The following is a 14,895-nucleotide window of genomic DNA, read 5'->3' as shown; positions in this document are numbered from 1 at the left end:
TATTGGAGCAGCTTCAGGGAAAAGGACGGAGATTTCAGGATCACACTGAGCATGATCAGCATGAGACGTTTTCTTCAGTATGAGGGATAGACTTAGTGCTAAATCAAATGAATAGGCCACATAGGAAGTCCATCAGGACTGTCATGAGGAGGATCATGATTAGTCTGCATGTGCATTTATCTAAACCAGAACAATCCCAAGAGGAAAATGAGTCATAAGAGAAAGTTCTGCAAGGACCCAGAGAGGGTGGGGTCTTGTCATAATGGAAGGGAAAAAGCCTGACTATAGTAATCATAAGAGTGAATTGTTCTTGGAGAACCTTCCATTTTAATCTGCCCTTCATGAAGTAGGATGGACTTTTATGAGATCATCTTACCTCACTAACTGAAGAAAATACCCCACATTCTTGTCTCTAGCCTTACCCAGAAGACTGTTCTGGAAACTTCCTTGCATGTTCACACATCGAGCCACTTCACAAGCCTTCCTGAGAAGCCCTAGGAAGGCCTTCCCATAGGATATTTGTTCCAGGGACGTTGTACTTTTTCAAGCATATGAAACATCCTGCAGTCAAAAAGAAGCCAGAGATGATAATGATGCTCCAGATGGCAGATCATTATAAATCCATCTAAACAGAGACATAGGCAAATGTCTGGCAGTCCTCATATGAAAGAATTAGATTCTTCGAAATGGTTCACTTAATATTTATTTGTTTGTTTATGGAGTTCCTCCACCCTGATTTACAAAGTGAGGGAAAACCATTTATGGGACCACATAAAATACAAGAAAGAGTAAATCAAGAGAAAAGAAAGAGGAAAAATAAAGAACATAAAATAAAATGAACTTTGAGGCCAAGAATACATTCCCTACTTGATGTATTTGAGTGTGAATTTCCTAGCAGCTGAGGAAAGTAGAAATTGATCACACATATAATTTTCAGAGTCATAAAATAAAAACAAGGCAAATTTTCTGGAGAAGCAGGACTCCCAAGGCAAGACTCCCATTAGTAGTTAATGTGATAATTATGAGTATAGCTCTAACAAGAATCTCAAACATATGCATTCCTTAGACTCAATTAGTTCCTGCATTTCTTATGAAAGATTCAACCAATAGTTAAATATAAGGGAACTGTTTAATATGTTATAGTTTTTAGATGCTTTCTGCTATACCAAAAGTTAGATTCAAAATAAACATCTTTCTATTCATTCATTAGCAAAAGAATCTAAATATTGATCTATCATTTGAATGAGAAGCATTTGACCTCATTTTGATGTCCAAGGATTGGGAAGCTTTCCATCCAATGCATACTCACAGGGTGGAGACAAGCTGGTGCTCACATCCACCAGAGGAGACACGGGTCCCAGGTGAGGCAACAGCAGCCTTCAACTGGAAGAGCCGAGAACAGGAAAGGCTCACTTCTGACAGCTGTGTCTCCAGTTCCTGCCAGCCCAAATACTCTTCCGGTACTGAAACTGGCATGTCTATGTGCCCAGTAATGACCTCTTGCAAAATACGGTCCTTAATAAGAGAATAAAACATCACTTGTAATAAATAAAATCATTCAAATGTGGGTATTTGAAATGTAATCTACCTAGTCTTGTGTATCCAGGGTTCCACTTGAATTGGGCATCAAAGACCATGAACTATAGGATCATGACTACTAAGTCATAGTGCTAGACTCAAATCTTTACTCATTTCCAAAATTATAGACCCCAAAATAAAACCTTATACAGCAATAGAGTCAGGTAACTTATAACCCACTTTATTAGGAACCCAATAAGCAGGGACCTAAGTATTATAGTCAGCTGTGGTAGCTTGTATCCCCATAGGTTCCCAATAAACCAAGTCTTCTGAAAATTGAACTCTCAGTAATGCCTCCCACAATTCATCTAGGCCTGGCTCTGACTCATATTAATCCACAAAGTGAAGCACAGGTGACTTATGCTAATTCCAGTCCTACCTTTTCTAAGCTGTCCTTACATGCTTTAAAAGCCTTCCTTCTGGCCTATTTTTTGGATGCCTGGATACCATGTGAGAAGTCTATCTATCCTCCTGAGAAACTATATGAGGAGGCTCCCCAGAGAAGAGAAGCCTGTGACTTCAGTGGAAAATGAGAGATTCCAGTCCTCCACATCCCAGCTGAGCATCTAGATTCCACGCCCCCCCCCATGGCCCTCTGACTATAACTACAGGAGAAGCACCCAGAAAGATCATCAGAAGAACCCCCTAGATAAGCCTAATTAACCCACAGAGTCACAAGAGATAACAGATGTATTTTTTTGTTTTCAACCACTAATTTATGGAATGGTTTGCTACTGACATATCTGAGCACCCTTAGAAAGGCTATCTCACATATATGTGACCTAGAAAAACACTCATCACTGCAGCAGATCCCGCTGGATCCCAGCTCCATGTGAGACTATGAGTTAGGCTATATAGACACAGGGAAATTTGAAATGGGCTTTCTGCCAGAAAAGAATTTATACCTACTAGCAGGGGAAAAAAATGTGCAAGTAGGTAGAGTCTTTTCATGTGCTTGCATGACTTCAAACACACTTTTCCATCTGCCTAGCATTCTCTCTGACTTCTCACTGCTTCCAAATCTTATGTCTCATTTTAGTAAGTCTCATCAACATCTTAGCAGAGATTTACAGATGGTGAGCCCCTGTGCACTCATGCCATCTGCCCTGCTCAGCCAAGAGACTGTGTTCATGTTTGTACTCTCTTCCACATGCCACCTTGCCAAGCAGACACTGAGAAAGCATTGATGGCTGAACTATGTACACATGACCATTCCATGTTCATTTTCCTATGACATTCTTTCACTGGTTTTATCTCATGGCATGTAAGGAAGAAGTTAAAAAAGAAATAGGTAATTCTGGAAGGAAAAAAATGAAGAAAAAACATATTACTATAATGTTTAGTACTCAGAAAGAAAAATAGAAACTAGACTTGACATAATAATCTTTCCCAAAAAATTGTTGAATAGTCCCAAGTTGAGTGCTCTACAAAGGTGAGCGCTCACAGAAGTGTTCTGGGCTGTGACATGACAAACACATGATTTTTCAAAGTCTGTGACCCTGAAAGCCAAAGCTCTGCTATAAGTTGACTGATCACCAGAGTTATCCCTCCACTTTTCTCCCCATATGCAGCTAGAAATGGAACAGTATAAAAGGCCAGGAAACCAGAGAAGCAGAAGTGCCTGGTTAGAAAGTTTGAGATTGTCTTGGGAAAGGTCAAGTTGGTTTTGGTAGACTCGAGGGCATACCCACTCCCAAGCTGTCAGACAGAAGGGATGGAATTGAGGAACACAATTCAGATAGTCAGTTTCCTTTAGGTGTATGAACAATTAATTCAATATTAGCATCTTCAGTTAAATTAACTGAAATTAACCAAAATTAATTTCAATTAATTTAAGAAATTAACCTTAGATATGAGCCCATTTGGTGCCCATGAAAGAGATCAGATAGTGTAGTACTTACAACATCCTTTACTGTACCAAGTAACCTGTTGAAAATACTGGTCTCGTTGAAGGAGGTATGGTTGCATAACAGTCCCCAGGAGTCCCTCCAGATCCCAGGGGGCAGAGGGACCTCCTTCTCAGACAAGCGTTCATTTAGGCAGGGAGCAGTAGCATTCTTCGTCAACATCTAAAAGATTAATGAAGATGGAAAAGGGTAACATTTAAAGAGTATAGTCATGCTCACCATGAGCTCAAGAACTACAAATAGAAACAAACAATCAAAATGTTAAAATGCAACCTAAAGTTCTTCAAAATGTGTCTATTCTCTTTATTTTTGCTAGCACAATCCACAATAGGCAAAGCTTAATATTGCATGAGCTTCTTCAATGTTTTATGAAAATGGTTTATGTATAATCCTTGGCTGTGATTTACCTGCTTTAACCCTTCAAAGAACACATTCTTTTCTAGTTTCCATCGATCAGGTCTGCCCTGCATAGAATTGTTCGCTGAAGTCTCCAGGTGAATGAGGATTGCTGCAAGATCAACAATTCAATTTATTCCTCACCCAAGTTAGGCTTATTCAAGCTTGATTTCTATGTACAGTGTGAATCAATAAATTAAATTCTAAGAACACATATTTCAGTAAACTTGACCTGAGGTATTTCATTATCTTCCTTAGAAAGGAAAAACGGGGAAAGACATTATAATCCTGTCTTATCCTTTTTGAAGACACATGAATATGGGTTCCTTGTTAGAGGAGAGTTTTGCTCCTTTAAAGCAACATCCCCTCCTCATTTCTTCTCCCTCCTCCATCAGATGACGAAAAGACAGTCCACTCAGGCAAAAATGAAAACTTGACTTCCTCAGAAGAGTGCAGAAAGAAAAGCATCCACCATAGTCAACAGAAGTTCCAAGGACATGCTGTATACCCAGGAGAAATAAGATCTCTATCAGATACTGAGAAGCAGAGGGGAGGGATATAAAACATAATGATTCACTTACTCACAATGCACCCTGGTCCCTCTCTAGCCTGAGAACTATTTGTGCTGATGTGATTGTAAAAGTCCGACTTCAGTCCTAGGAAACTGCCTATCTAGCTCACACTGTAGGCATATATTGGACAGTAGGATACACCTGTGACTGTGACAGTTTTGTGTATTCAGTCATGGCATGCTGTATGTGAAATACCCCAGAAGGCTTCATAACAAAGCATAAATATACATACAACAGCAGCATAACTTAGCTCCAAACTTTACAACATTGTCAGGCAGTTGCAAGTTCGTTTTCCAATAAATGTCATGTTTGCTCTTAGTGAGTTTCAGTGACAAATAACACTAGAGTTGTTTTACCTTGGATGAAATGCAAATCCTGGGCTATTGCATTCCTGAGAGCACCACCCAGCTGCAGCAATCTCTTTAGGTCTGGCCACTGGGGCAGGCTTTGCAGCACACTCTGCAATTTCTGCAGACTCTGTGATCTAAGAGCAAAAAGAAATGAGTGAAATGAAATGAAAGTCTTTTAAGGCACCAGCTAGGGAAATAAAACTCCCATGCAAATGAAAACATCTCACTACTTTGAAAACTGTGTTCATGGACTGAAAGTCTCATTTCACCATCTAACCAGGTTCATGACAAATTGCATTATTTGAATCAGCTGATTTGTAGATTCTTTTAGGTACTGAATATGAACTAGACATTCTCTTTTATCCCAGAACAAGAAAGTATACTCCTAACAGTATGGAAAAGAAGTGAGGATTGGCATAAAGTTCCAGGTGGAATTCATCACCTTTGGTTATGAGATGTAGGAACAATTTGAGAAAAGTTTCAAAATATTGAAAAGCTGTATGGTGATGATATACAGGATCTATCCAAGTGGTCCCAACTAGGGCAAATTAACAACACCTGTAAGAGTCTCTGAAGTCAAAGGGGGATAGTCAGGCTGCCTGACACCTGCAGTACCTGGAGTTTTAGATGGAAGACATGTTGACGATGGAGATGGAGTAATGAAATTGAGGCCAGCTGCAAAGACTATACTTTTGAGATGTTCACCTTCAAAGCCAAGCAGAAAAGTCACCAGGGGAAATATTTCAAGTACTACTCCATTAGAGATGCATCTGCCTTCCTACCAGAGCATCTCACTAGGGATGGCAGAAGAGACAAAGGATTCTCCATCTCTAGACTCCAGTCTTTTAAACAAGGTAATATATTCCTCAAACAAATGCAGGAATTAACTCAGCAGAGAAGCTGGAAAGAAAGTGAGTCTGAGAATGAGAGGAAATAGAAATGGAAGTGAATGTGGAAGACTGAAGAGCCAAGTGGGAGGTCATGCTGTGGGGAGGCCACTGCCCAGAGCAGGAAAGTCCAGGCTGAGTCTTCTTGCAAGCACAGGGCATTCTCAGCCATGACAAAGATGGCAGGCACAAAGGAGAGAAGCGTAGAAAGATATGGTTTCTAAAAATGCCAAGCAAAATGCTCCAATGGCAGAGCTCTGGCCATGCCACGGCTTTCAGCTTCTAGCCTGCATTTGGACTTTTCAACGCTTGGTCTTCACAGAATCTCAGTAGGCCTGGGTTAAAGGCAAGTTTGATAACTAGTTGCTGCTGTCCTATAGTTTGTAAGCTGATGGATCTGAGCACTGCAGAGGGTATAGAGAGATGGAGGAGGGTTCTGATGACAATTCTCCTACAAGAGATCAGCAGGAGGAAAACCATCCCCACATCCATCACCATGGACATATGCCTGTCTCTAGCCTGAAGTCAGAGACAGCTTCTTGGTCTGAGCCTCCACAGGATGAGGAAGGGCTAGAGTACTCACTCTCTGACACTTTGGATTACGCTGAGGAGGAAGCCTGGGGCTTATGGAAAGACCTGGAGTTTATGAACAAGAGGCAACTGTACTTTATTTTACTCTCTCCAGGGGAAAAAAAAAAAAGATGAACTGTGCGACCTGAAACTTAGATCTGGGCTGTCGAATTTGTTCACGCTCTGGCCAGCAAGGACATCACATGGCCACCTCTGTGAGCAGACACTTCATAGCCACGTATATGTTGCAGAGCCAGGCCTTACTGGAGCCTCTCTCTGAGTCCTCGGCTTACCAGGAACACAGACGAAGAGCTCTCACTGCCCAGTCACCTGACCGATGTGACTGGACAGGAGCAGACAAAACCTCAGACAAAACCTCAGCAGGGAAGAGGGTCTGTAAGGTGCTCAGAAGGAAACGGAGAGCCTGATGATGTTCTCATTTCTTTTGGTTGGAATTTGTGATGGAGGAAGAGAAATGAACAATTGGGTTTGGAGACAGGATGGAAAGAAGGAGAGAGATTTCCTGGACCAAGACTTGTGATAGTTTCCTGCCACACATGAACAGGAATTATACAAACATTTGCAGAAGCCTGGAGGCGAGTGGCTGATTGATTTCATCAGAATGTTCAAACTGGAGACACAAGGACAAAACCTTGAAAGAGAGGCAACAGAGACATCAACAGGTGCAACAAAATCAACCACCAAAAAATACTAAGGTGGGAAAGGAAGCAGCAACAATGCTCAGGAGACTAAACAAGGAGGACAGTGTACAGGGTTAAAGTGTGCAGCCGAGAGGGAAAGTGATAGGAACATCAACCACACACACTCCTACTGGAATAGGACCATGACTCCATACAAAAACAAAAGAAAAAAAATCTACTCCAAAAATAGTAAAGTTAATAAAAGAGATTACAAAGTCTTGATAGTTCCTTTGAGGAGACATTTGACATCTAGGGATCAAAACCAGTGAATCTGAAAAAAAAAATGAGAATGCAAAGAAGGAGGAGAGAGTTTAGGAGATCACCTCTGTCAGTGGCAGAGGTGAGAAGGGCCAAGGTTTAAGAGTATCTGCTCAAGGGTGGGGTGGGGGGACATCCTCCACACAGGCATCTCTGTCAAGCCTCATATCAGCCTAGAGATGTGTGCAGATTATTCCTTTTTGATAGGTGAAGACACAGAGCTCCTGGGCAGTCCTGTACAAAGTCTCCAAAAGACCAGAGGGTTGATACCTAGAAAGAGACTGAGAGATCGTCTAGTAATGTCATTACCAGATGGGGAGGCCAAAGCCCAAGGAGGACATCAGATGCACAGGCAGTAGACTTTCTTGTCACCTAGACAGACCATGGGGCTGCAGTTTTTTATTACCCAAGGCAAAAGTGGCATCTAAATAGAGACATAGAGGCCAATTGCTTACATAAGCGATTCAGAGGCCAATTGCTTATTCAGTGCTATTAGATATGGAAAAATGACAAACCCCAGAATAGGGATGCCTGGGGAAAGGGAGTGAAAGAGAAAAACCATACATTGACAGCATTGATCCTTTCCCAGAAAATCCTTTCCCAGTGACAAGACCAGCCCTGGGGAGGAAATTATCCATCCAAGCCTAGACTGACAGTCTCTAGGAAGAACCAATGTATTAAACCTTCCCCAGATGAGTCCTTTCTCAGTGACAGTACAATGAGACCCCAGAGGTGAATATTGACCACTGTCCCTAGACCTTTCATCTGACCCACTGACTGCTAACCCAGACCCTCCATTAGACACACTCTGGCAATAATTAAATCACTTCTCAGGATGACCTAGGTAAGCCCAGTCCCTTTCTTTCTTTGGGGCTCGTTTTCCACCAGGAAAGTGGGTCCCATGGTGTCATTTTGTCCCTGTATCCCCTGTTCCCGTGTGAAACTTCATTCTTGAATAAAAGATCTGAGCTGATTTGTGAAGTTTGCTTTCATCCTGGTCTATTTTGTGCTAACAAGTGCACATAACAGGTGGATGGCAAAGCCTGTGCTAGGGTCCTCATCTTTCTGACCCTGAGTGTGTATAGAAATTATGTGTGTGGGCCAGGCGAGCTCAGTTGTCCTCAACTGGTACTTGGGGTAATCTTAAGCTTCCTTAATCTTCATATGAGTGAAGAGCCAAGTACAGGTTCCAGGGGCTTCATTCCCTAAGTCAGAGAGCAGGCTGCAACCCAGGCTAATGTGCCAGGGGCAGTTGAGGTTTATAAGGTAATTAAGGTGACTAAATATGCTGGGTCTATGAATGAGTAGTGCTTACATACTTGTTAAGCTTCCCAAACCACCCAGCAGAGAAGCTTTCAATAAGCCAATGCAAAGTCTTACATCGCAATATTCTGCATCTGAAGTTAATTGATGACAGCATGTTGTGTAACTGTCCTTTGTTCAGCTCATTGTTTCAAGGTGTACCTGCTCTTACTGATATTCACCTTTCTCCTTTCTGTTGCGTGCTCTCTCTCTCTCTCTCTCTCTCTCTCTCTCTCTCTCTCTCTCTCTCTCTGGACTCGATACCTTTATTTTTTTATTTATTTTTATGTGGTGCTGAGGATTGAACCCAGGGCCTTGCACATGCTAGGCAAGCGCTCTACCACAGAGCCACTTTCTGTTGCTTTTATAGCCTTGATAGAAATTTCATTGCTGCCTGCAGCTTCAATACCTCTGCCCCTGGGCAACTCTTAGTAAAAGATAGGAAACAAGACCTTCATAGCAAGATCCTATTTCCTAACTCCTTCCAGAAAATGTGAGAGACTAGGAAATGTTGGGAGTTGCTATTTGTGGTATAATTACAAAAAAAAACCAATATATTCCCATACAATTCTGACATCATAATTCCATGTTCATGGAATTAAAGAGCCAGAGCTCATGTGGCTCATGATGTGAAATAAACCTTTTTGAGATTATATTGAGAAATCTAATTGTTTTCTTCCAACAAAGATTTTAACTGTAGGCATATAATAAAATTCATTTTACTTCAGATTATGACACTTACTGAGAAAAGAGACCCAATCTTACAGAACTGACCATTTTGATGAATTAATTTGATTTCCCTACAAATTAAAAACAACAATACCAGTTCCACTTTTCCCACTTCTAAAATATTTCTAGACTTAATGTAAACATTTCAAATATTTGCAACTTTATAATATGAAAACAGGCAGTTTCTTGTGTAACAGTACTTCTGACATGTATTTTAGAGGTACTCTTCATTTTAAAATACCAAGACATAAAACTTAAAAGCCAGGAATCTGGTATCTTCTCAAATGTCATTCCCCCTTTAGATTGCCTTCCACATCTGAACTGGTGTTCAGAATTTTTCAAAATGTTCTGTCCTAATTGTGGTCCAATATGAAAGTCTGGGATTTTCCTTTTGTTAACTTATCAACCATCTATTCTAGCTAGCAACGTATGCTGGGTTTCCAAATTTGACTATCCCAATAACTTAAGAAAACAGTGAAGAAAGCATGCAAACATACAGAAGTAGCTTCTCAAAATCCAGGAGACCTCTCTGACCTTAGGGGTCTATGGTAAAAGAGAGGAAAGCCTCTGGAATTCTTTATTCTTATATAGGGGACACACAAGGGGAGGTTCCATGGAACATTCTATCCCTAAAAGGGCAAAGGGGCAGAATTATAAAGGATCAGGTGAGTGTAACTCATCCCCACTGGGTGACACCTACTCCTGGAGCCACAACTCATTATTCTAGTAGAGGTAAAGCCCAAGTTATGGTGGGGCACAATAATTGCTTGGTATCTCTTGCTCAGGACTTAAGGGCATGTATTTCCAGAGAAGCTCCTGACATTAACTAGGAATTAGTTTAGCTGCAGTTTCAAAAAAATTGTTTCTGACAGTATCCTCAGGCATTCTTGAAAATTCAGCATTGTCTATCCTTGTTAGTAACAAAAGAGAGAAATGTGCTTTACATCTGTGAAGAGTGAAGACTGTCTTCAGGCCCCTTGGATGCCAAGCTGTCACTCAGGATGAGCAGTCCAGTGTGCAAGGCTTCCACCACTTTCCATGGCTCATCCCCTTCTTCGAGCTGGTTCCTGAGGGCCCCCAGACTATGGCCAGCACCTGTGAGTATCTTCTGAAGCAGGCCACCCTGTTGCCACTGGTGAAACACCTACAAACTCAGAAACAAAAATATGATTATTAATAATAGCATTACAAATAACATATTTAGTAAAAAAAAATATTAACAGACCAATTTAAATGACAGATAACATTTTATTTTGTTGAAAAATTAAAGTGTCTATTAATAACTGCATTTTGACCTCATATTCACTCATAAATTAAAGTTGACAAATTGTAATAATTGATACTGCTAGCACCTTAGTTCTTTCTCTCCCCCACAAAAGAGAAACAAAAGAGAGAAAGAAGAAAAGGGCAATAGCATACATTGTTTTAAATTAAATATTATTTGAATATGAAACTAAGCTGTTTAGGATAATTTAAATGTGCTTTAGGTATTTTAAAATATATGTCATCATTGATACATAGTCATTAAATACCACTTTATGACATGGGGCTGGTAGTTATGATACTAAAGAAAGGACCAAAGCCAGCCTCAGCAACTTAGGAAGGTCTTAAGCAACTCAGTGAAACCTTGTTTCTATATAAAAAATATAAAAAGAGCTGAGGATGTGGGTCAGTGATTATGTAGCCCTGGGTTCAATTCCCAGTACCCCTCCAAAAAAAATCATCAGTATTATAGTTTATCATCCATCAAAATAAAGCAAAATAGATCTTCCATACTCAAATGAGCATGGGACCTGCATGATGCAAAGGTATGTGAGCCAATCGATCCTGAATTAACCATGTATTCAAGTAACTCAGATAATGCACAAAGCAAAAGTGCACATTGATGTTGGTCATCTCAATGCCATCCCTTGATAACTTTAGTGCTTGATAAAGTTACTGCCAGCAAGTGAATCACTCTTATATTTTTGAAGGATGCTGTAAGAATATTTGAATATTCAACCTATATCAGCTAAACGTATTAGGGGAGATGAAAGTTTTAAAGGGCTGTGTTCTTGAAGGAAAAAAATCACAAGATGGGAAAGTAACATCTAAGATTGGGAGGTGATGGGTGTGCTAAAGAATCCCTCCTTTAGCCTCCAAAAATGCCCAAGAAACACAAAGCTATGAGCTGGCCAGGGCCTCTTCAGGCTTCCAAGGCCATCAGACAGGTATAATGACTGGAAGTGTGCTACTTCATATCAGCATTTCTGAAAACAGATCAAAGCCTCCATTCTCTTTGTTTGGCTTTAAATCCAACTTTTCTTTTCTTCTCTCTTTTTTTTTTTTTTTTGGTACCAGGGATTGAACATGGGGGCACTTGACCACTGAATCACATCCCCAGTCCTATGACTATTTTGTATTTTATTTAGAGACAAGGTCTCACTGAGTTGCTTAGCACTTCACCATTGCTGAGGCTGGCTTTGAACTTAGGATCCTCCTGTCTCAGCCTTCCAAGCCACTGGGATTACAGATGTGTGCCACTGAACCTGACCCCAGTCACCATTTTTATATAATACTTCTGAGCAAAACCAGACAGAAGGCACAAAGCAAGTGGAATGTGTGTGCACAAATATCCAAGGACCTGATCAAAGCAGCCTGTGGTCAGAAATCTCACAACCCAATAGCAGTATGGATGTAGGAACCTCTTAGTTGTCAGGTGTGTGTTTAAAACACAGATGAACTTTTGGCAACTTGTGTTGAAGGCCTTTTGACCTGAGGCTGGTGGACACCCATGGAAGAAGGTATACACAGTGGCCAGGATGTGGGAGTCCTCAGGCCTTTCCCCAGAATCATGAAATCAAAAGGTGAAGAACATGGTGTTGAAAAAAATGAGTTTAGATACTGCAAACCAGTAGCTCCAAGTCACAGTGTCCAGATGCAGGACTGTACCTGCCCATACAGTCGAAGCCAGCTGACCGAGTGGATGAGATAGTTCTTGGCATCTGACCACTCGGGAGGACAGTCTCCACCATGGCCATCTCTCTCCGCTTCGTCCTTGGATATGCTGGACAAGACTGAACACACCATCCTCTCTAAGGAGCTGTCTGTGGGAATCTGGCAACAATATGAAAGAAATGCTTAAAAGTAAAACCTTTGTTTTTTCCTAGAACATTTCTTTTCTAAAAATAATACCGCAATCTTTTCAAAGTGAAGCTCTTACATTTGCCTGATTAAAGAAGTAACCAGGTGACAAAGTGTTGCTTGTAGTGTCTGTGTGATTTATCCTGAGGGTACACTTTTGTAGTTAAGGAAGAAAACTGATTCTATTTTTCAGAACTGGCCATAAGCAACAGAAACAGCTGTTTATTCCAGCAGAAGACATGAGGATGACACAAACATGGTTCATCTTCACTCTCCCACCAAAGCAAACAGAGGCCAGCCTAGTTCAATTGATACTTTGCACTAACAAAATTGCTTTTTCTGAGAAAAATTTTCTTTTCTAATTATCAAAACCTGCTTAATTGGGAAGATTCAAATTGAGGGCCTGGTATAGAAACTGTTTAACATTTTTACATCAAATATTTATTTTATACACAAACTTCTCTAAAACTGCTCTCTAAATACTTAAGTCTGTCATAGAATGAGTTACATTCCCCTATAGTGGTGCTATGTTTCAGGAATTTTATTGATTATTGCTATTATCTAAACATTTCTGCCCCCCCCAAATTCATATACTGAAATCCTAACTAACTCTCAGGGTGATGAAATGAGGAGGTGGGACCTTCAGGAAGTGCTTACATCACAAGGGTGCAGCCTTTGCAATGGGATTAGTGCCCATACAAAAGACCAACAAGGGAGCTCCTGCATTCTTTGCACCATGTGAAGACACAGTGAGAAGATGCTGTCTAGGAGCTAGAAAGTGAACCTTCCCTGACATCAGGGGCACTGGAGACTTGACCTTGGACTTCCCGCCTCCAGAACTATGAGAAATAAATTCCTTTTGTATAAGCCACTAAGGCTAGGGGAATTTGTTTTAACCATACAAACAGAATAACACAATGGCAACAATCAGAAAGCATTAAAGTCCTATTTTTTCGTCTTATACTTCTCCTTTAAAACCCATATTTTAAAAAGAAAATGTTCACTCATGATTATCAAAGCCACAAGATGTCTCATGTTTTCTGCTTTTTCTTCCCTTTGATCGAAAATAAGGCAAGTGTGGTGGCACATATCTGCAATTGCAGCTATGTGGGAGGCTGAGGCAGAAGGATGGCAAGATTGAGGCCAGTCGTGACAAGTTAGTGAGACTCTTTCTCAAAATAAAATTGAAAAATGGGCTGGGGATATAACTCAGTGGTAGAGCACTTGTCTAGCATGTGAAAGGCCCTGGGTTCAATCCCTAGTACCACCAAAAAAAAAAAAAAAAGAGAGAGAAAGAAAACAAGTACTGTGGCACCACATACCATGTTAGAAAAATAAGACCCATCCCTGCCCAGATGCTCTGGGTCTCTGAGAGCAGATGAGATGAGCGATTTCTAGATGACATCTGAACAATTTCTAGATGAAAATGCTGTGTAAATTGTTGCTACATCGTATTATTTAGGGAATAACAACAAGGGGGAAGAAAAGCTTGCACATGTTCAGTACAGACTCCATTTGTTTTTCTAACATTTTCAATATGATGGTTGAATGCAGGGTGCAGACCCATGGATACAGAGGGCTGTCCGTATTCTAGACACACTCCCAAGGAGAGACCCAGCAGTGTGACAAGCAGTCAACTGCGCATACCTCCTTTAGCTCAGCTGAATAATTCAGGATTTGTTCCATTTGAAGATCATCAAAACCAAACTTGGATTTGAGATCAGACTGGACTTTCTGTGGATCCCACACCATATTCTGCAGGGACAGTTGATAAACTGACTCTACAAAACAATCAACAAGTTATACTGTCAGTAATTTTAATATTTTGATGTGTCTAAAGTAATTCAGAAAATAATGTCATTTTATGAAGACAGAATACCATTTGGGGGTCAAACAGGAACAATGCACAAAAGCTAAAAGAGTCGTTCTCCTTATACAAAGGAGATAGGTTCCAAGATTCCCAGTGGATACCTAAAACCATACATAATAATGAATCCTGCATATACTGGTTTTTTTCATACTCATACATAATAAAGTTTAACTTATGAATCAGACACAGTAAGAGATCATAAATAATAATAATAAAGTAGAACAATAACAACATGCTGTAATAAAATTGCCAGCATCACCACTCTTGTGCTTTGAGGCCATTATTAACTATGATGGGGGCTACTTGAACTCAAGCACTGTGATACCATAACAGTCATTCCGCTAACTAAGACCGCTAAACTAAACAACTGATGGTCAGGCAATATATACAGTATGGATACACTGGACAAAGTAACAATTCACATCCAGAAAAAAAATCTCATGGTATGAGATTTCATCTCATTACTGAGAATGTTATATAATTTAAAACTTACAAATTATTTATTTCTAGAACTTTCTATTTAACATTTTTTGGACTGAAGTTGATCATGGATAACTGAAAGTACAGAAAATGAAATCATAGATATGGGAAGACTATTGTACTTGATGCTATAGTGAGTGCGGTGAGATTTCACACACTCTGACATAAATGG

The 14,895-nt window shown here is 40.3% G+C and overlaps 1 pseudogene; it reads right to left on the bottom strand.

Annotated features, from left to right (window-relative positions):
• LOC144368937 (ATP-binding cassette sub-family A member 13-like) overlaps nt 1–14,895 on the bottom strand; it is a 405,121-nt pseudogene that overhangs the window by 367,509 nt on the left and 22,717 nt on the right.

The sequence above is a fragment of the Ictidomys tridecemlineatus genome, chromosome 12 (assembly GCF_052094955.1).
Source record: "Ictidomys tridecemlineatus isolate mIctTri1 chromosome 12, mIctTri1.hap1, whole genome shotgun sequence".
Taxonomy (NCBI): Eukaryota; Metazoa; Chordata; class Mammalia; order Rodentia; family Sciuridae; genus Ictidomys; species Ictidomys tridecemlineatus.
This window is presented reverse-complemented; position numbering and strand designations above follow the sequence as displayed.